At 43.6% G+C, this 21,522-nt stretch overlaps 1 protein-coding gene across 1 annotated transcript in view; it reads right to left on the reverse strand.

The window, feature by feature from the left end:
* The window catches only part of PPFIA1 (PTPRF interacting protein alpha 1), a 2,891,353-nt gene that overhangs the window by 505,988 nt on the left and 2,363,843 nt on the right, over positions 1-21,522 (reverse strand). The window lies entirely within an intron of this gene.

Below are 21,522 nucleotides of genomic sequence, written 5' to 3' on the forward strand. Positions count from 1 at the left end.
TTCCAGTACAAAGTTAAGGTCCCAAGCAGGGGTGGGTGCTCTCCTTGGTGGCCTTGAGTTGTTTGCCCCTCTCAGAAATTGTTTAATAAGAGCGTGAGAGGAAAGAGGTGGCTCAATGCTGTAATGAGCCAAAATGGTAGAGGCATGGATCTTAACGGAGGACAAGGATAGGCCTCTGTGGAGTAGATCTGCTAGGTAATCCAGGATTAGAGGCAGGGAGGGCAGAGTTGTGTCCTCTCCCTTAGAATGAATCCAGGAGCAGTACCTTTTCCACTTATCAGCATAGGATTGCCTTGTACTGGGATTTCAGGCTTCAAGGATGACGTCCAGCACCTGCTTGCTTAAGCTGGTTACTGGGGGAGAATTTAAGGAATAAGCCAGGCTGCAAGATTTAGGGTTTGTACTTGTGGATGCAAGATCTGTCCCCCTGCTGAGACAGCACAGTTGGGTTCTAGTGTAGGTGCCAGGCTGCGCAGGAGTGGGTACCAATGCTGGCGTGGCCAGTCCGGGGCAATCAGAATTGTCCTTGGGTCTGTCCTGTCCTATCTTGAGCAATACTCTTGAGAGAAGTCGCAGAGGAGGAAAGACATAGATTGAGAGATTTTCCCACTGGAAGGACAGGGCCATCCATTTTCCAGGCACTGCTATGAGGTGTCTTGGTGCAGAATTTGCTGAGCTGGTAATTGCAAGGGGAGGCAAAGAGATCCACCTCTGGGGTCCCCCATTTCTGAATCAGAAGGTTGAAGGTGCTGGGCTCTAATTGCCACTCATGTGGGTCTAGGAGATTTCTGCTTAAGTCGTCTATCAGTGAGTTTTGTTTGCCTGGCAGGAACTGAGCTTGCAGATGGACCTGCATGTCCAAGTCGATGTTCCACAGGGCCATGGCTAGCCTGCAGAGTGGGTTCCTCATTGCTTGTTGATGTACCACATAACTGTGGTGTTGTCTGTTTTTATTAGCAGGTGTCCTGGAGAGAGTAGGGATCTGAAAGCTGTTAGGGCATGCTGCACAGGTAGCATCTCTCTTTGGTTGATGTGTAGATGAATTTGACTTGGGCTACAGTGGCCCTGAATGCACTTGCCGTCCATATGTCCCCCCCAGGCATAGTCTGATGCATCTGTGGTAAGGGCCTGGGCAGCGTGGGGTTGAGTAAAGGGCAGTCCCTTGTTGTGGTTGCATGCTGCTGCCCACCAAAGAAACTCTGTCCTTAGACAAGGTATGATAGGAATGACGGTTTCCAGGTCCTCAGAGTGTTGGCACCAAAGATTTTTTTAAGTACCACTGAAGTTTCCTCATATGCAGTCTGGCATATGGAATTAGTAGGATACATGAGGCCATGAACCTAGGGCCTGCAGGATTTTCCTTGTGGATAGCTGGGTTCTGGTGGCCATTTGAGTAAAATAGCCTGTCAGATAGGCTTGTTTTTCTGGAGTGAGGAATGCTATCTGGGATGCTGTGTCCAAGCTTTCTCCCAGGAATACAATCTTTTGACTGGAGACTAATTCTGACTTCTTTTCGTTGATAGTGTACCCCAGGGAGGTTAGAAGTTTTTTTTTTTACAAATGTCAGGTGCTGCAACAGCATTTCCTGACTGTCTGCCTGAATCAGGCAGTCATCCAAGTACTGGTAAATTTGAATATTCTTCTGTCTGCAGTATGCAATGGCTGGAGCCAGGCATTTTGTTAATACTCTGGGAGCAGTGGATAAGCCAAGGGGAAGTGCAGAGAACTGATAATGCACAGATCTTGCCCTGAAGCGTAGATATTTCCTGCATGAGTCCCTTATAGCGATGTGCAAATAGGATTCTTTTAGATCTAGGGTGACTAACCAGGCATCCTTGGCTAGCATAGACAGAAGCTGCTGCAGGGTGAGCATTTTGAATTTTGGTACCAACAGGAAGGTATTGAGAATAGAAAGATCTAGGATTGGGCGGTAAGTGCCTCTTTTCTGGGTACCAGGAAGAGTCTGGAATAGAATCCTTGACCTCTCTGTTCCACAGGAACAGGTTGAACTGCCTTTATAGAGAGAGAGTACAGTTGTGTACACTTACCATAAATGTAGATGTTCGAGTTTATTCACTGTTGCAGTGATCACATTTGGGTTATCTGCTTGCAGTAGCCCTCAGTCAGCCTGATTATGAAAGTCTTGGGTCCTGTGTCGGTTGCTGTCTCATCTTCCATGACGTCAGGTAGTCAGGGGTATAAAGCATGCAGCTGACACCATTACATCAGTTTTTCTTGCCCCAGACGTCAGGTGCCCCCATAACGGGAAGCAATTATATACAAGGTTACACCTCCAACAAAAAAGCAAATACACCAAAAAGCTTTAAGCATAGTAAACAAGAATAGAGGTATAGTCAATAGAAGTCAGGGGGCTGGAGGGGAGGGTAACCAGGACTGCAGCAGTGAATACACTCGAACATCTACATTTATGGTAAGTGTACACAACTGTACTATGTTCTTCATGTTTCACTGTTGCTGTGATCACATTTGGGTAAATTCCCAAAGCTAAGGATGGGAGGAGGTAATTAGGTATAAGGCCCTTCAGGACTGCAGTGGCTGGATTTAGAAAAAAATTGACAAGTGGTAATGCTTGGTGAAGGTATGTACAGAACTCCAGGTAGCAGCTTCTAGGATGTCCCTGGTAGGGACACCGCTGAGAAAGGCTGTAGAGGTAGATGTAGCCCTGGCTGAATGTGGTCTATCCCCTGTGAGGTAAGTTTTCCATGGTGCTTACAGCAGAAATGAAGGCAATGGCCTATCCACTTAGAAAAGGTTTGCTTTGAAATGTCCTTCCCCTCTGCCCCTGCAGTAAATGCAACCAGTAGCTGTTCAGATTTCCTGAGAGGCTTAGTCCTGTCCAAGTAATATCAAAGTTGTCTGTGCACATCTAAGGAGTGCAGTATACATTCCCCTTTGTTCTGTGGATTAGAAAAGAAAGTTGTCAAATGAATGGACTGGTTAAGGGCCACACTGGATACCACCTTAGGCATGAAGGAGGGATTGGTCCTGAGGGACACCCTGTCAGCATGAAAGATGATAAAAGGCTCCACTGCCATGGTGGCCTGTAATTCAGACACCCGTCTTGCTGAACTGATGGCTAGAAGAAAGGCTGTTTTCCAAGAAAGGAATTTCAACTCTGTGTTTGCAGCTGGCTCAAAGAGAGGTAGAGTGAGCTTTTCCAATACAAAGTTATGGTCCAAGGCTGGAGTAAGGGATCTCCTAGGTGGTCTTATGTTTTTGGCCCCTCTGAGGAACTGCTTCAGCAGTGGATGACAGAAGAAGGGAGGTTCTGTATTGTAATGAGCTGAAATGGCTGAGGCATGAATTTTAATGGAGGAAAAGGAAAGGCCTTTGTGAAGCATCTCAGTTAAGTATTGAAGAATATGGGGTAAATTGGGTGCTGCTGTGCCCATCCTCTGAGTGTGGCTCCAGGAAGAGAATCTTTTCCATTTTTCAGCATAGGATTTTCCAGTACTAGGCCTCCTTGCCTCCAGAATGACATCCATCACTTGCTTACTGAGGGATGGTAATGGAGAGATCAGGTAATTAGCCAGGCTGCAAGGTTCAGGGTTTGAAGCTGTAGGTGCAGAATCTGGCCCTCCCGCTGGGACAGCAGGGCAGGGGTCTGAGGCAGGTGCTATGGTGTCAGCAGTGACACACTGCGCAAGAGGGGGTACCAGTGCTGGCGTGGCCAGTCTGGTGCAATCAGTATTGTCCTTGGTTTGTCCTGTTTGATCTTTAGCAGTACCTTGGAGAGAAGAGGCAGAGGGGGAAAGGCATAAAACTGATAGGTTTTTCCAGGTGAAGGACAGGGCATCCACTTTCCAAGCTTGTTTGTGGGGAGTCCTTGTGCAGAATCTGTCCAACTGATAGTTCTGGGGGGAGGCAAACAGATCTATCTATGGGCTCCCCCATTTGTTTCTCAACATGTTGAATATCTTTGGTTCCAGTTTCCACTCGTGTGGGTCGATGAGATTTCTGCTTAGGTCATCTGCCAGTGTATTTAGCTTTCCTGGCAGGAACTGAGCCTGTAGGTGCACTTGGTAGCTCAAGGCTGTGCTCCACAGAGCTATGGCTAGTCTGTAGAGAGGGTATGAATGTGTTCCCCCCTGCTTGTTTATGTACCACATAACAGTGGTGTTGTCCATCTTTACCAATAATTGTCCTGGAAGAATGTGGTCCTTGAAGGTTGTCAGAGCATTCTGTACAGCTAACATTTCTTTTTGACTGATATGCAGGTGCATTTTAACCTAGTCACTGGGGATGCACAAGCCAGTGCATTTCTTTGTGCCGGTCCCAAGCCCGGATAAATGGGAAAGGTTGCATCAGAAAGGGCATCTGGCATAAAATTTTGCCAAATCATACATGCGGACAACAGTACAGATATACATACTGGATCGGTCACAGCCTGGGTTAACAACGACCGCCACCAGTACTATTGGCCAACAGGGTGCTGGTGGAAATTGGGCTACTGTTGGCCAAAAGAGGAGCAGAGGGGGAAAGCATGCCTGAAGGAAGGTAAAGGCTAGGTCTGTGATAGTGAGGGTCGGGACTTTGAATGTTGGCAATATGACTGGTATAGGGACAGAGCTAACTGTTATGATGGACAGAAGAAAGGTTGGTATATTGTGCGTGCAAGAAACCAGATGGAAGGGGAGCAAGGCTAGGTGTATCGGAGGCGGGTTCAAATTGTTTTATCATGGTGTGGATGGGAGGAGAAATGGCGTAGGGGTTATCCTGAAGGAACAGTATGCTAACAGTGTTTTGGAGGAGAAAAGAGTGTCAGATAGAGTGATGTTTATGAAGCTGGAAACTGATGGTGCAATGATGAATGTTGTTAGTGCATATGCTCCGCAAGTTGGGTGTGCGATGGATGAGAAAGAAAAATTTTGGAATGAGTTGGATGAAGTGGTGATGACTGTACCCAAGGGTGAGGGACTGGTGATTGGAGCAGATTTCAATGGGCATGTTGGTGAAGGGAACAGAGGGGATGAGGAAGTGATAGTGATGGGTAGGTATGGTGTTAAGCAAAGAAATGCAGAAGGTCAGATGGCAGTGGATTTTGTGAAAAGGATGGACATGGCTGTGATGAATACATATTTTAACAACAGGGAGGAGCATAGGGTGACATACAAGAGTGGAGGAAGGTGCACACAGGTGGATTATATCTTATGTAGAAGGGCCAGTCTGAAGGAGATTGGAGACTGTAAAGTGGTGGCCAGAGAAAGTGTAGTTAGGCAGCATAGGATGGTGGTTTGTAGGATGACATTGGTGATCAAGAAGAGGAGGAGGAGTGTGAGGGCAGCACCAAGGATCAAATGGTGGAAATTGAAAAAGGGTAATTGTGAGGTGACATTCAGGGAAGAGTTAAGACAGGCACTGGGTGGCAGTAAAGAGTTACCGAATAGCTGGGTAACTACAGCAGAGCTAGTAAGAGAGATGGCTAGAAAGGTGCTTGGTGTGACATCTGGAAAGAGGAAGGAGGACAAGGAGACCTGCTGGTGGAATGAAGAAGTACAGGAGAGTACACAGAGAAAGAGGTTGGCGAAGAAGTCGTCGGACTGTCAGGGAGAAGAAGAAAGTAGACAAGAGTATAAGGAGATGAAGTGCATGGCAAAGAGAGAGGTGGCGAAGGATAAGGCATATGAAGAGTTGTATGAAAGATTGGACACTAAGGAGGGAGAAAAGGACTTGTACTAATTGGCTAGACAGAGGGACCGAGCAAGTAAAGATGTGCAGCAGGTAAGGGTGATAAAGGATAATGAGGGAAATGTACTCACAAGCGAGGAGAGTGTGTTGAGCAGATGGAAAGAGTACTTTGAGGGGTTGATGAATGAAGAGAATGAGGGAGAGAAGGTTGGATGATGTGGGGATAGTGAATCAGGAAGTGCAATGGATTAGCACGGAGGAAGTAAGGATAGCTATGAAGAGGATGAAGAACGGAAAGGCTGTTGGTCCAGATGACATACCTGTGGAAGCATGGAGGTGTTTAGGTGAAACGGCAGTGGAGTTTTTAACTAGATTGTTTAATGAAATCTTGGAAAGTGAGAGGATGCCTGAGGAATGGAGAAAGTGTTTTGGTACTGATTTTTAAGAATAAGGGTGATGTGCAGAGCTGTAGTAACTACAGAGGGATTAAACTGATCAGTCACAGCATGAAGTTATGGGAAAGAGTAGTGGAAGCTAGGTTAAGAAGGGAGGTGATGATTAGTGATCAGCAGTATGGTTTCATGCCAGGAAAGAGCACTACAGATGCAATGTTTGCTCTGAGAGTGTTGATGGAGAAGTACAGAGAAGGTCAGAAGGAGTTGCATTGTGTCTTTGTGGACTTAGAGAAAGTATATGACAGGGTGCCTAGAGAGGAGTTGCGGTATTGTATGAGGAAGTCAGGAGTGGCAGAGAAGTATGTAAGAGTGGTACAGGATATGTACAAGGGTAGTGTGACATTGGTGAGGTCTGCGGTGGGAGTGACAGATGCGTTTAAGGTGGAGGGGGATTACAACAAGGATCAGTTCTGAGCCCTTTCTTATTTGCAATGGTGATGGACAGGTTGACAGATGAGATCAGACAAGAGTCCCCATGGACTATGATGTTTGCAGATGACATTGTGATCTGTAGTGAGAGTAGGGAACAGGTGGAGACGACCCTGGAGAGGTGGAGATATGCTCTAGAGAGAAGAGGAATGATGGTCAGCAGGACTAAGACAGAATATATGTGTGTGAATGAGAGGGAGTATAGAAGAATGATGAGGATGCAGGGAGCAGAGGTGGCGAAGGTGGATGAGTTTAAGTACTTGGGATCAACAGTTCAGAGTAATGGTGAGTGTGGAAGAGAGGTGAAGAAGAGAGTACAAGCAGGATGGAGTGGGTGGAGAAGAGTGTCAGGAGTGATTTGTGCAGACGAGTACCAGTAAGAGTGAAAGGGAAGGTCTACAAGAGGGTAGTGAGACCAGCTATGTTATATGGATTGGAGACAGTGGCATTGACAAAAAGGCAGGAGTCGGAGCTTGATGTGGCAGAGCTGAAGATGTCAAGATTTGCACTGGGTGTGACGAGGATGGACAGGATTAGGAATAAGTATATTAGAGGGTCAGCCCAGGTTGGAAGGTTTGGAGACAAAGCCAGAGAGGCAAGATTACATTGGTTTGGACATGTGCTGAGAAGGGATGCAGAGTATATTGGGAAAAAGATGCTAAGGATGAAGCTGCCAGGTAACAGGAAAACAGGAAGGCCTAAGATAAGGTTTATGGATGTGGTGAGAGAGGACATGCAGGTGGTTGGTGTGACAGAGCAAGATGCAGAGGACAGGAAGAAATGGAAACAGTTGATCCGCTGTGGCAACCCCTAATGGGAGCAGCCGAAAAAAGAGATGCAGGTGCATTTGATTTGTGTTCCATTTGCCATGAATGCACTGCCCCGCCAAGTGAGCCCCCTGAGCATAGTCTGATACATCTGTTGTTAGGGTTTGGGTGGCAGGGGGTAGAGTGAATGGCAGTCCCTTGTTATGGTGGCAGGCTTCGGCCCACCAAAGGAACTCTATCTGTAGACAAGGTATGATAGGAGTCATTGATTCTAGATCCTGAGACTGTTGACACCATAGGCTTTTTAGATTCCACTGTAGTTTCCTCATATGCAGTCTTGCATATGGAATTAGTAGAATGTAAGAGGCCATGAACCCCAGGGCTTGCAGCATTTTCCTTGCAGGTAGCTGGGTCTTTGTGGCCAGTAGTTTGAAGTAGACTGTCAAATGAACTTGTTTCTCTGGCGTGAGGAAGGCCATCTGGGAAGTTGTATTCAAGTTTGCTCCCAGGAATACAATTTGTTGGTAGGGTACAAGATGTGATTTCTTTTCGTTTATGGTGTACCGCAGAGATGTTAGCTATTTCTTTACAAATGCCAGATGATTTAATAGTATGTCCTGGCTTTCTGCCTGAATTAGAAAATCGTCCAGGTATGGGTACATCTGAATATTTCTTTGCCTGCAAAATGCAATGACTGGAGCTAAGCACTTTGTGAATACCCTGGGCACAGTAGATAAGCCAAAGGGCAGTGCAGAGAACTGATAGTGCATGTAGCCTGCTCTGAAGCGTAGGTATCTTCTGCAAGATTCCCTTATTGGGATGTGCAGGTAGGCTTCCTTTAAATCCAGTGTTGCCAACCAGGCATCTTTGCCTAACATGGGATACAGCCGATGAAGAGTTAGCATCTTGCATTTTGGGATGACCAAAAATGTGTTTAGGATAGACAGATCCAAGATAGAATGCCAGGAATTGTCATTTCTGGGTACCAGGAAAAGTCTTCAGTAGAAACCTTGCCCCCATTCTTCTTCTGGGAAAGGTTGAATAGCCCTGATGCTTAAAAGAGAGAGAACTTGCTTTTGAGCCTCTGCCCACTAATTTGGGGGTAGGTCTGGCCAACCGTTTGGGGTTGGTAAGGAGTAGAAGTGGAATCTGTATCCTTGGGAAACTATATTTAAAACTCATTGGTCCTGGGTAATGAGTTCCCAGGTTTTTGCATGCAGGGTGATCTTTCCCCCCTAAAGGAACAGTCAGTTGAGCAGGGCTTGGAAGGTTTAAAGTTAAGGCATTGAGACAGTTTGCCATAGGTGGGAGTCTTACTACTCCCTGCTTTGGAAGTGGAAGCCCCCCACTGCTTAGGCCTGTGAGTACCTTGGGACTGAAACCTGGGTGCTCTGCTGGTTCTGGGTTTAGACTGAGAAGGCGTGGAAGAGGCAGGAAAGGACCAATTCTTAGAGGGCCAATGCCTACTAAATCTTGGAGGCTGTACTTGTAGGAACTAACAGTTTGCAGAGATTTAGTTTTTTCCTCCATCTTTTTAAGTACTACTTCTGCTTTGTTGCCAAACAGGCAGTCCTGATTTAAGGGAGCATCCAGCAATTTAGCTTTAACATGATCTGGCAAAGATTGCTTCTTAAGCCAAGCATGCCTTCTAAGTACAGACCCAGTGACAGCAACCCTGCAAGATGCTTCTAATGAATCAAAACCACACTGCAAAGTATGTTTTCCAACTTGTTCAGCAGAATGCATTAAATCCTGTAAATCCTTATTTTCAGCACAATCAGGAATCAACATAATTTTCTGTTTAAGCAATCCAATAATATGCTGCTGATACTTTAACATGTGAAACTGGCAGTTTAAGGCCCTAATGGCCAAGGTTGCAGAAGTGTATACCTTCTTACCCCATCTATCCAGCACCCGGGCATCTCTATCAGAGGGGGTAGGATATTTGGCATTAGTACCCCTAATGCCCTTGGGTCCCTGTGAAATGGTCTTAGGATCCGCAGTAGGATTTTTAAAAAGGAACTTGTGAGAGTCAGGTACCCCTGAAATACCTATCAGGTTTTCTGGGAGCAGGAGGTAAAGAGTCAGGGGCCAGGCTAGATTCCGAGAAGGCCTCATCTACAATGTCCAGTACAGGAGGGATAGCTAAAGACCTGTGTTGAGGCAGGAATAAGAATTCCCTAAGCCTCTTTTTGGAGTCAAGTAATCCTGTCTTTCCCAGCGAAAATGCTCCCTAAGAGTATGCAAGGTTTCACCAAAAGAGAAATCCTCTGGAGGGGAAGCAGAGGGAATGGAGTCCTCTGCATCAGAATCCTCATACGCAGATAAGGGCAAATCCTGGTCATCAGAGAAAACAGAAATTTCAGAATCCTGATCAGAAGAATCAGAAGGAAAATCAGTCCTAGGTCTCTTAGAGGGGGAAGGATGGCTTCCCCTGATTAGAGTAATAAGGTCTTCAGCCATTCTTATCATTTGTTTTTTAGGCATAGGGGCCTGACTATGCAGTCTGGGCATCAGTTTACTAGACATGGATCGAGTTTTAGGCCTTGAAGAAGAAGATGGTGTTGGTTTAATATGCAAGTCAATAGGCCTGAATACACCCTCAGAAGCCGGTGCCTGCACAGCGGCTCCGGACCCATCCAAGGTAGAGACATCCACAGGTTCCACAGTCAAAGAAGCATCTTGCGGCATACTGGACTCCGAATGGGTCTCAGTAGAGGCCTGTGAATCTGAAGTAGCAAGCATCAGGGGCTGCAAAAGCACATCACTGAGTACCGGCGAACTGGCCACTAGCTTAGGAGAAGCGTTGTCAGCAGCTTTGGAGCAAAACGGTCTCTCTCTGTCTTTATCTTTGTGTTTTTTTGGAATGTCGGTAGTCGGGTGGCTTACCAAAGCCATTTCGGGATAATTGAACTGAGTACCAAAATATTTAGATGCATAAATGAACCGATGATGAATAGTACGAGGTTTGAATAAGGCACAAAACCGACACTGAGGTACGTCGTGGTCTGGGCCTAAGCAAGGAATGCAGTATGAATAAAAATCTTTATGAGGTATTTGCTTTCCACAAGAAATACAATTGTTAATTTTTACTGACATCGGTTTAGAGCAAGAAAAAGGATCCCCAACGGGGTACTTAGCTTAGTTGAAAACTTCGGATCTGAAACCCAAAAATTAAAATTTCAGGAGTTGGCTGATCAGCACTCGCAAACTGCTTCTGCTTCAGGCACCGCACGGCAAGAAAGACTGATGTAATGGCATCGGCTGCATGCTTTATACCCCTGACTATCTGAAGCCATGGAAGATGAGACAGCAACCGACGAAGGACCCAAGACTTTGATAATCAGGCCAACTGAGGGCTACTGCAAGCAGATAACCCAAATATGATGACTGCAACAGTGAAACACGAAGAACATCACGGATTGAACTTGGTTTTGTGCCTCTGCCCACTAGTTTGGAGGAAGGTCTGGGAACCTTTTTGGGGTTGGCAGTTTGTGAAAGTAAAATTTGTACCCCTGGGATACAATGCTGAGTACCCATCGGTCTTTGGTGATGGAAATCCAGTTTTTTGCATGAAGGGCAAGTTTTCCTCCTAGGGGCACAAGCAGTTAGGCAGAGGTGGGGAGTGGAGTTGAGAAGTGATTGGGAATTCTTTCCGTAAAGGGGTGGCTTAGCACTCCCTGCTTTAGAGGTGGAGACACTCCATTGCTTAGATCTCTGCATACTCTGAGACTGTAGTCTGGGTGGTCTGTTACCCCTGGGTCTAGTTTGAGATGGCCTTGAGTGGGCTGGAAAAGATCAATGTTTCGAGGGGCAATGCGTACCAAATCTAGGAGGCTGTACTTGCAAGAATTATTTAACTGTCTGCATAGATTTAGCTTTTTCTTCCATGTTTTTAAGAACCTCTTCTGCTTTGGTGCCAAACAGATTGCCCTTGTTCAAAGGAGCGTCTAATAACTTTGATTTGACATAGTCTGGCAAGGTCTGCTCCTTAAGCCAAGCATGCCTTCTCAGTATAGAACCAGTGACTGCTACCCTGCAAGATGCTTCTAGGGCGTCAAAACCACACTGCAATGTATACTTGCAGACTTGGCTTGCAGAATGCATAAGCTCTTGCAATTCTTTATTTTCTGCACAGTCTGTAAAGGTTGCTAATTTTTACTTAAGTTCCATAACAATTCAAAGCCCGAATGGCAAGAGTTGCAGAAGTATATACTTTCTTACCCCATCTGTCCAAAGCTCTGGAATCCCTGGCTGAAGGGGTGGGATTCTTAGCTGTAGTAGCTTTGATAACTTTAGGCCCCTGGGAAATGATCTCTGGATCAGCAGTAGGATTTTTGAAAAGGAATCTGTGAAAATCAGGTACTCTGTTTATCTGGAAGGTAGAGCTTTGTTTAACTCTGTAGTACCTGTCTGGTTTCCTAGGAGCGGGGGGTAAAGTATCGGGAGTAAGACTGGATTCCATAAAGACATCAACAACTTCCAGGACTGGGGGTATTGCTAAAGGCCTATGTTGTGGCAAATCTAGAAATTCTCTGAGTCTCTTTTTGGACTGAGGATAGTTTTGGCATTCCCAATGGAAATGCTCTCTTAAAAGTATGTAAGGTTTCACCAAAAGAAAAGTCCTCTGGAGGACAGGCAGAGGGAATGGATTCCTCTGCATCAGAGTCCTCATAAGCAGATAAGGGCATGTCTTCATAATCAGATATCTTAGAGTCGTCGGACTCTTCGTCTGTTGAAGCTGCAGGGGACTGTTTTTTTTTTCTCTTAGCAGGGGAAGACTGGCTTCCCCTAATCAGCATAATAAGGTCTTCTGCCATTTTAAGCATTTGATTTTGTGGCAAGGAAGCCAGTGCATGTGCTTTGGTCGTCTGTTTTCTAGGCGTAGCCCGTACTCTTGGCCTTAGAAACTCAGCAGTTTTAGACAGAACTGAAGACACAAAAGTCGTCGGTTTGTGTCGAACATTGGTAGTGCGAAGAACTTCCTCAGAAGCCAGTGTCTGCTCAGCGACTCCGGACTCATCCAAGGTAGAGACATCCGCAGGTTCCATCGTCGAAGAAGAGCCTCGTGGCATACCGGACTCCGAACGGGTCTCAGTAGAGGCCTGCGAGTCCACTGAAGCGGGCAACAGGAGCTGCGAAAGTGCCTCACTGAGTGCCGGTGAACTAGTGACTAGCTTAACGGAAGCATTGTCGGCAGCTTTGGATCTGTGCGGTCTGTCTCTGTCTTTATCCTTAAAAAAATGGATCCAAGGTGGAAAGCCAAACCAAGACAGACTACTGCTGTATTAAATGCTTAGAAAGTCTGATTTTTTTAATGTAAAACCATACGAAACAATAAAACCACAAGCGCTTTCACTTAATATAAACAGTGTCCTTAAGTTAAGAACGGCTCGACTATGAGAGGCTCCTTCACTGTTGATATATAAAAAATCTTAAGTAAAATATGATAAATAATTTATTTTAATTTACTGCTAAATGTACTGTTTACAGTTCTTTATCATTTTATGTCACAGTTTTAATATTCATTGTATATATTTACTACAATGCATTAGGTTTAACTTTTAACAATGAAGTATTTTTTAACAATTCATTGAGTTCAGCATCCATCAAGTTTTAACTTTTAATTGATTAATTAACAACCAATCCAATTAACAACTAATTCTAGTGTATATAAAGGTTTGTAGCACTTTGGATGTTCACTTGATAAAGCTCGGCACAGACCGAGCGAAAGCGCTTGTGGTTTTATTGTTTCTTATGGTTTTACATTAAAAAAATCAGACTTTCTAAGCATTTAATATAGCAGTAGTCTGTCTTGGTTTGGCTTTCCACCTTGGATCCATTTTTTTATTGGTTCTGTTCGTGTGTTCTTTTTGGATCTCTGTCTTTATCCTTACTTTTTTTGGAATATCGGTAGTCGTGTGGCTTACCGAAGCCATTTCGGAACATGGGGACTGAGAACTAAAGTATTTAGTGACAATAAGGGCCTGACGATGAATGTTTCGGGCACTGAACAAGGCACAAAACCGACAGTGAGATACATCATGGTCTGGGCCTAGACAGATGATGCAGTAAGAATAAAAATCTCTGTGTGGTATTTGCTTTCCACAGGCAAGACAATTAACTTTTTCTGACATTGGTTAGAACAAGAAAAAACGATCCCCAACTGGGTACTTAGCTTTAGAAGACCACAGGATGATTCAATTTGTAAACAAAAAACTCAGGTAGTGGCCAACCAGCACTCATGTGAACTGCTTCTACTTCGGGCTCTTCGGCAAGAAAGACTGATGTAATGGCGTCGGCTGCCTGTTTTTATACCCCTGATGACCTGACGTCAGTCCTGGAGCGACAGCAACCAACACAGAAATACTAAGTCTCTGGTATTTGGGTCGACTGAGGGCTACCTGCAGGCAGATAACCCAAGTGTGATGACTGCAACAGTGAAACACGAAGAACATGTACTAGCTAGGTTTAGTTTTACTTCCACACACAACAGTTCCACAATCAAAGATGTCAAATGAGGGTGATCTTTCCTCTGCTCTGGAACTGACCCTCAGAAGAGGCATCAGGCAGGTGTGGACAAATCAAAAGTCCCCTGTTGTGGTGCAACTTAGATGGGGTCTGTGCCAGTATACTGCTGGGCCATCTCATTATTATTGTAAGCGGTCTGTTTTACGAGCATATCCTCCTAACAGCTATTCACAGTACTCAGCCTTCTCAGAGGCTGTAGGTCCTACGCTTGATAGGGTACCAGCTACAGCTTCCTTACTTCCATTAGAAGACGACAGAACATGAAGGTGCGTGACTGTGAATAACAGCCTGCTTTATCTGAACTACAGCTGGAAGCTGTTTCTGACCTTCTGTATTCATCATGAATGCTCACTACAAACACATTCAAATATAAAGATGTTTGCATGAATATGTGCAATTAGAGCACCTTATGTCAAAGGTGAAAGACTATGTGCCACGGTCATCAGACCTGTGGCCATATGTTTTGCAGACTCAGAGATGTTCACTGGTCAAAGGATCACTATTTTGTTGTGACCTGGAAATTTGAGGCAATAGATGGACAGTCCCAGAAAACACAAACAAGCAGTGAGGGTGTCTTGGGAACACCAAGTCAATAATTTTGTGTGGAATCAGTTCAAGTCTCACCTTCAAAACAGCTTCTACTATAAATCCAGACAGGCTGAGGATTTCAGGTTTGAAGAGATCATGTTCATGACCTCAACAGCTGAAGAGATGACATGCAGCTGCACCACTCACAGCAGTAATCCTATAACCTGCTGCTGGACGCCAGCAGTAAGGGGAGCTACTAGGTTAACAAGAGAGCCCTTCTGCTTGATACTAGTGGGCTAGAGGGTTTCTCCAGCTCTGACTGACAGGTAGCATCACCTACAGCAGTCACCAACAGTAAAGGACTATACATAGAAGGGGATTGGCTGGACCGTAAAGGATGACTTCTAGATGGTATCAGATTTTTGGCAAGCTATACTGTAACTTGAAAGGGGTGCTTGTCATTTGGCTAAGATATTTTCGACAAAGATGGGGAAACAACAACCACAAATGAAGACATTGTTGCGAGGTGAAAAGAACAGTGTGGGAAATGTACACTCCTCTGAAAAAAGAATGCCAGAAACATATGGAAGACGTGTATCCATTTTGTAAGATGAAGTCATTGTGGTGACTGATTAAATGACTCCTCTGTTGCAATGCTAAACTAGTACATGTGATCCAGCCACTAAAGGCGATGATGCTGGATGTTAATGTGTCAGAGATGACGTACCTTTACAGTGTTATATGGAAAGCTGGCAGAATACTTCTGGAGTGGCAAGCTGGATTAGTAGTTCTAGTTCCAAAACGATGGACAAAAAGGCACATTCCAGTTACAGAGATCACATTTGTCAGTATCTTTGGACGATGGCAGGATGCTGCAAAGGCAATTTCATCAACAGCAAGGCCTCTAAATTCAGGAGAAGCAATGCAGACTCTATTCTGGCCATGGAACACATAACCTCCTTGTCTTTTCAGACATACTGGGGTGTCATGGGAGAGTGCTAACATCAGCTACATTTATTTATTTTATTTTACATTTGTTGACCGGGCTAATCTAGCTGGATACATGTCCATTTTCAGTAGAGGCCCGGGGAGAAAAGCTCCAAAAATAAAATAATACATACATTAGAAAGTAATAGCAGATAAAACTTACAAAAAACTAAAAAATCAGTTCTTACAAAAAAAAATTTATATATATATATATATAATACATTAGTCTCAGCAAGGATAGTAAGCATGAATGGGTATTGTACATGAGATACAATTCGATGTATACATTCATTTTATCTATAATAACATGGTATTTTGATAGAGTTAGGGGTAGTTGTTAGTTTAAAAGGAGAAAAGTTAGTCAGGGTTAGTACAGGAGCATAGCCAGTGTGTCTTAAGAAATAGCTTTAGATTCTTTTTAAAGAGTGAAAGAGAAATTTGTGTTGTGAGTTCAGTGGGTAGTAAGTTCCATAGCTTTCCTACAGAGTTAGAGTACAGGGAGTCACCTGCTGAGTGACTGGATCTTGAAGCATTGATCAACAGTTTATCTGAGGAGCGTCGATTCTTCTTATTATGATAAGGTGTAATGATGGAAGAGAGTAAAGGAGTGTTGGTGGGTTTATACAGGGCATTGTGGACTATGGGTAGCTGTAGAAAGTGAAGCTGGTTCTGAAATTCCAGCCAGTCTAGTTGTTTTATATTCAGACAGTGATGAGTTCTGAAAGGAGTGCCTATGGCAATTCTAGCAATATTATTATAGGATTTGGCCAGTTTGTTGAGGTTGTTTTTAGAAAGGTTAGTATATATAGGAGAGGCATAGAACAGAGTTGAGATTAAGTGGGTTCTGGCTGCAACAGTCCTAGCTACTGGAGTTAGAAAGGGCTTAATTTTGTAAAGGCATCCCAGTTTTTTGTTCACTGATTTTATTGTGTTGTTTATATGGGTATCAAAGTTGAGGTTGTTGTCAATTGTTATTCCTAAGAGTTTAGTGGTTGGGTCGGGAGAAATGATAGTGCCATCATTTGATAAAAGTGTGAGATGGATAGGAGTGGATTTTCGGGTAGGTGTGAAAAGTAACAGTTTAGTTTTTTTGGGGTTAAGGAGGTGGCAGCGGTTTGAAAACCATTGTTCTACAGTATTGAAAGCTTTTTGGGTAAGAGATTTAAGTTCAGTTTCAGAGGTGGCTGTACAGATAAAAGTAGAGTCATCTGCATATTGAATGCGGGTGGTGTGTGGTATTGCTGTCTGAAGGTCATTAATATAAATGGAAAAAACGAGTGGACCTAAAATGGAGCCCTGAGGAACACCGAGGGAGATAGGAAGGTTATTAGATAGTTTATTTTGCCAAAGTACCACCTGCTGATGGTTTTCAAGGTAAGATTTGAACCAATTCATGGCTTGGGGATCAAGTGAAAGGGATTTCAGTATGTGTAGGAGGAGTTGGTGATTAACCATGTCAAAGGCTTTCGATAAATCAATGAAGACTGCAGAGGAAAGAATATTATTGTTACGGTTTTTGTTGATGGTGTCTGTGAAGGATAGCAGGGCAGTGGTGGTACTGTGGAAAGGTCTGATACCATGTTGACAGTTGGCAAGTAAGTTGTGATGGAGAAGGTGTGAAAGTAATTGCTTATGGATGCATTTTTCCATTATTTTTGCAAGGGGAGATAGCAGGGCTATCGGATGGAAGTTAGAATACTCATTGGAGTGTCCCCCTTTATGTAGTGGAATGATATGGGAAATTTTCCAGATAGATGGGATAGTTCCTTCATTCATGGTTCTCTTGATCAGAATAGAGATGGGGTAAACTATGGCTTTAGCTCCTTTTTGCAGGAATTCTGCTGGGAGTTGGTCAGCTGAGGGGGTGGTAGGTTTTAATTTTAGGAGAAGGGAATAAATGAAGGAAGTAGACACTGGTTGTAAGTGGAATGGTGGAGGAGGGATAGTTGTAGAAGTAGGCAGATTTGAGGTATCAGGAGAAAGATGGCTAGCAAGATTTTGGATAGCATCAGTGAAGAAAGAATTGAAGGCATTTGGCAGTTTGTAAGGGATTGTTAGGGTTAGAGTCGAGTGGGTTGGGAGTGACTGATTGACCTGGGTAAAGAAGTTTGTTAATGCTAGTCCAAAATTTTTGTGGTGCCTTGTGGTAGGTTTGCTGTGTTTGAAGGTAAAAGTTCTTTTTGTCTAATAGGATGGCTTTTTTGTGTTATTTCTGTGTTGTTTAAAGGTTTGGTGATCTGAAGGAATTTTAGTAGCGCGCCATTTTGCCCAGGATTTATTTCTAAGACGGATTTTTTACCTAGTATTACTGGTGAGCCAAGGTGCCAGTTTAGTTTTATTTCTAACTGAACGTGATGGGACGTGTTGATTTAGGATTGCTAGGAATATTGTACTGAAGTATTCTATGGCTTCATTAAGTGGAAGAGATTTTAATGGTGACCAATTACATTGTTTAAGTTCAGTTTGGAAAAGTTCTGGGTTAAAGTGCTTTTTCGTGCGTATTGTTCTATAGGAGAAAGGGAAAGTTAGGTTGGTCTTATGTCTGATAATATAGGTTAGTGAATGGTCACTGAGATCATCTGGGAGGGTACCTGCTTTATACGTTTGATCAGGACTATTAGTAAGTATCCAGTCCACGGTACTTTCTTTGTTGTTGGTTCTATTAGTTCTGGTAGGGGAGTTAATAGTTTGTGCAAAGCCATAAAGGTTAATATGGGTGGTTGGGTATATATTACTACAGGTCATCCAGTCTACATTGAAGTCTCCTAGGACTATGGTTTCTTGTGGGAGGTTGGTGGAAAGCCAGTCAAGGATATTTTCAAGTGTACTGGTGCTACTGCCTGGGGGAAGGGATATACAGATAATGTTTATGGCCTTATGCGTGTTGATTTGAAGTTTAGTGATAAGAATTTCAGCAGTATTGTTTGATGGTGGGTTAAGGTTTAAAGTAGTAACCTGTAGCTCTGCTTTATAGAGGATTGCTACCCCTCCTCCCTTTTTGGTTGTTTGATCTAGTCTAATGATACTGTAACCTGGTGGGGTGACTTCATTGTCCTTAACAGTAGGTTTAAGCCAAGTTTCAGATAAGCATAGGATGTCAAATAGGTGGACATCTAGAAGGGCATGAAGTTGAGCAATTTTATTGCCAATGCTGCGTACATTGAGGTGAGCTATAGATAGTGAGTTAGATGGTTTAGATAGTTTAGTGGTTGGGGTATTAGTTTTATTTGGGTTTTATTTGGGTTGCAGCCTGGAGTGTTAAGGGCATAGCTTGGGCCTGGGTTAGGGTGAATGTCCCCATCTAGTATTAACTGTAAGAGTATTATGTGTTTAGGGTTGAGAGGTTTATAATAAAAGCCAATTACTTTCCTAGCATTTTGGTTGGAATACTTAATATGAGTTAGTCTATGATATTTGGCAAGTAGGTAACTGGGTTTGGATATGAGGTTAAGAAATGTTGGATAGATAGTTAATGGTGGTGTAGAAGTGTGTTTAGAGGGGAAGAGAAGTTTAGAGTCTAGTGGTTGTTCATAGGAGGTTGAGATAGGCAGTATTTAGTAAGGGTAAGAGTGAGAGGACGAGTAAGATTTGTAATTGGTATGGGATACTTGGTGTAGACATTATATTTGCTTGAGAAGTGGGAAAGAAATGGGTGGTAGAGTATTATAAGCAGGTTAGGAAAGTTATCAAATAGGTAGGGTTGCCACAAGAATGGTTAGGAGGTGAGGTAAAAGAGGGTGTGTTGAGGTATGGTGGTTGGGGGTGGTAATTATATGAATAGTTGTGTGTTTAGTCAACTCAGAAAAGCTATATGACCACGTATGTAGGAATGTCGTCTGGGAAATCTTACAGTACAGGGCCTCAAGGCCATTATTGCACACCACCAAGTTCCTGTATTTGAGGAGTGCGAGTTGTACCTGTAGAATAGTCAAATCTATTAAAGGTGGATGAAGAACTCCATGGATGCGTCTCTTCTTCCTTACTGTATGTGATGTTCACGGACAAGAACTCCATGGATGCGTCTCTTCTTCCTTACTGTATGTGATGTTCACGGACAAGAACTCCATGGATGCGTCTCTTCTTCCTTACTGTATGTGATGTTCACGGACAAGAACTCCATGGATGCGTCTCTTCTTCCTTACTGTATGTAATGTTCACGGACAAGAACTCCATGGATGCGTCTCTTCTTCCTTACTGTATGTAATGTTCACGGACAAGAACTCCATGGATGCGTCTCTTCTTCCTTACTGTATGTAATGTTCACGGACAAGAACTCCATGGATGCGTCTCTTCTTCCTTACTGTATGTAATGTTCACGGACAAGAACTCCATGGATGCGTCTCTTCTTCCTTACTGTATGTAATGTTCACGGACAAGAACTCCATGGATGCGTCTCTTCTTCCTTACTGTATGTAATGTTCACGGACAAGAACTCCATGGATGCGTCTCTTCTTCCTTACTGTATGTAATGTTCACGGACAAGAACTCCATGGATGCGTCTCTTCTTCCTTACTGTATGTGATGTTCACAGACAATATCAACACTCAAACAAGGTCTGGACACTGTCTAGTCTGGGAATGTCAGGATGGCATTTTTATCGTCCTAAAAGCTCCCTGGTGACTATCATCTCTAGTGTATGTAATGGACCAACTTGCTACTGGGTGTGAAAAGAACAGGATGAAAGTTGACCGCAATAAATTCGAAGACATGGTTCTTTAATGGAAACACATGGGCTGCCCTCTCCAGCCGATGGAGAAAGCAGGTATTCCAGGTGAAAGAATTTAAGACTTTGGGGTCTTATTCATGAATAGACACAGGGACCCTGGAGACTGCCCAAATGATAGGTGTAGAGATGGCAATACAGCAGGCACTGGACTGTGGTAAAGTGTGAGCAGAATTCATAGCATAAAACTTTCAATCAACATAATGAAAATCATAAAGCTATTAAACAGCTGTAAGCATCTGTACAGCAAACAGCAAATCTAGGTAGCTGTTTTTATTTCCTAGACTTGACTCATTAGTTGCAGTCCTGGAACAGTGGGACTGAAAGAACAAAACGTAGACGTCCATTTCTATGGAGTATGATGATGTGAGTTTTTACATAAATAAATAAATATACACGTACACACCAAAACAACCAAATGTCGACCACAAAATGTGACCACCACAAACAAAGACATGCAATAAGCTCATGTGCTGTGAACACCACAAACGAAGACATGCAATAAGCTCATGTGCTGTGAACACCACAAACGAAGACGTGCAACAAGCTCATGTGCTGTGACCACCACAAACGAAGACATGCAATAAGCTCATGTTCTGTGACCACCACAAACGAAGACATGCAATAAGCTCATGTGCTGTGAACACCACAAACGAAGACATGCAATAAGCTCATGTGCTGTGAACACCACAAACGAAGACGTGCAATAAGCTCATGTGCTGTGAACACCACAAACGAAGACGTGCAACAAGCTCATGTGCCAAGTGTTATCCATGGTACATGCAAAATTAAACTTCAAAAACAAAAAAGATATTTTTTGTAGGGTAAAGCCCTCCTGCACTGCCCCATACCCCCCCCCCACACTGATAATTATATATACCAATTCCAGGACTGCATCAGGAAGATGGCATAGTCCTCAACCCCAAGAATTGTATCATCTCGTACACCTGTCAATCATCTGCTTAGTAGACCAAATATTGTCAGCAACTATAGTGTCAACAGTATTTACTGCTTCTATATACATACAGACACATAACACACAAACATAACAAGGGGTGCGGGGGTGCAGAGAGGGGTTTCCTCTTCCTAAAACCAGACTTAAAGGACAACAGTGATTTTTCAGCATTCACTGCTCTCCAGTATTTTCCTGTGTAACTTTTTTGCAATTCCCAGGACTCTCAATTACTAACAGCAAAATTACAATAGGGGGGCTGTAAATGTACAAAAAAGATTCCAATCAACTAATTCAAAGCTAATTGACTAAGATTAATAAGAACAACCACAACAAAAGTTAAACACAAATGTTTCTCGTTTAAAGAAGAACATCGGTGAAGCCAGGCAAGCCTCCTCTTTATCGCATTTAATGATTCTAAATCTAAATGCAAGTGTACTACCTCACGCCAATCTCCTATTTCCCAAGAGTGGAAAAAATCAGCTGTAATAAGTCATTAAT

This window comes from Protopterus annectens, chromosome 9.part0 (assembly GCF_019279795.1).
Source record: "Protopterus annectens isolate FY-2018-M chromosome 9.part0, PAN1.0, whole genome shotgun sequence".
In the NCBI taxonomy this organism is placed as follows: domain Eukaryota; kingdom Metazoa; phylum Chordata; order Ceratodontiformes; family Protopteridae; genus Protopterus; species Protopterus annectens.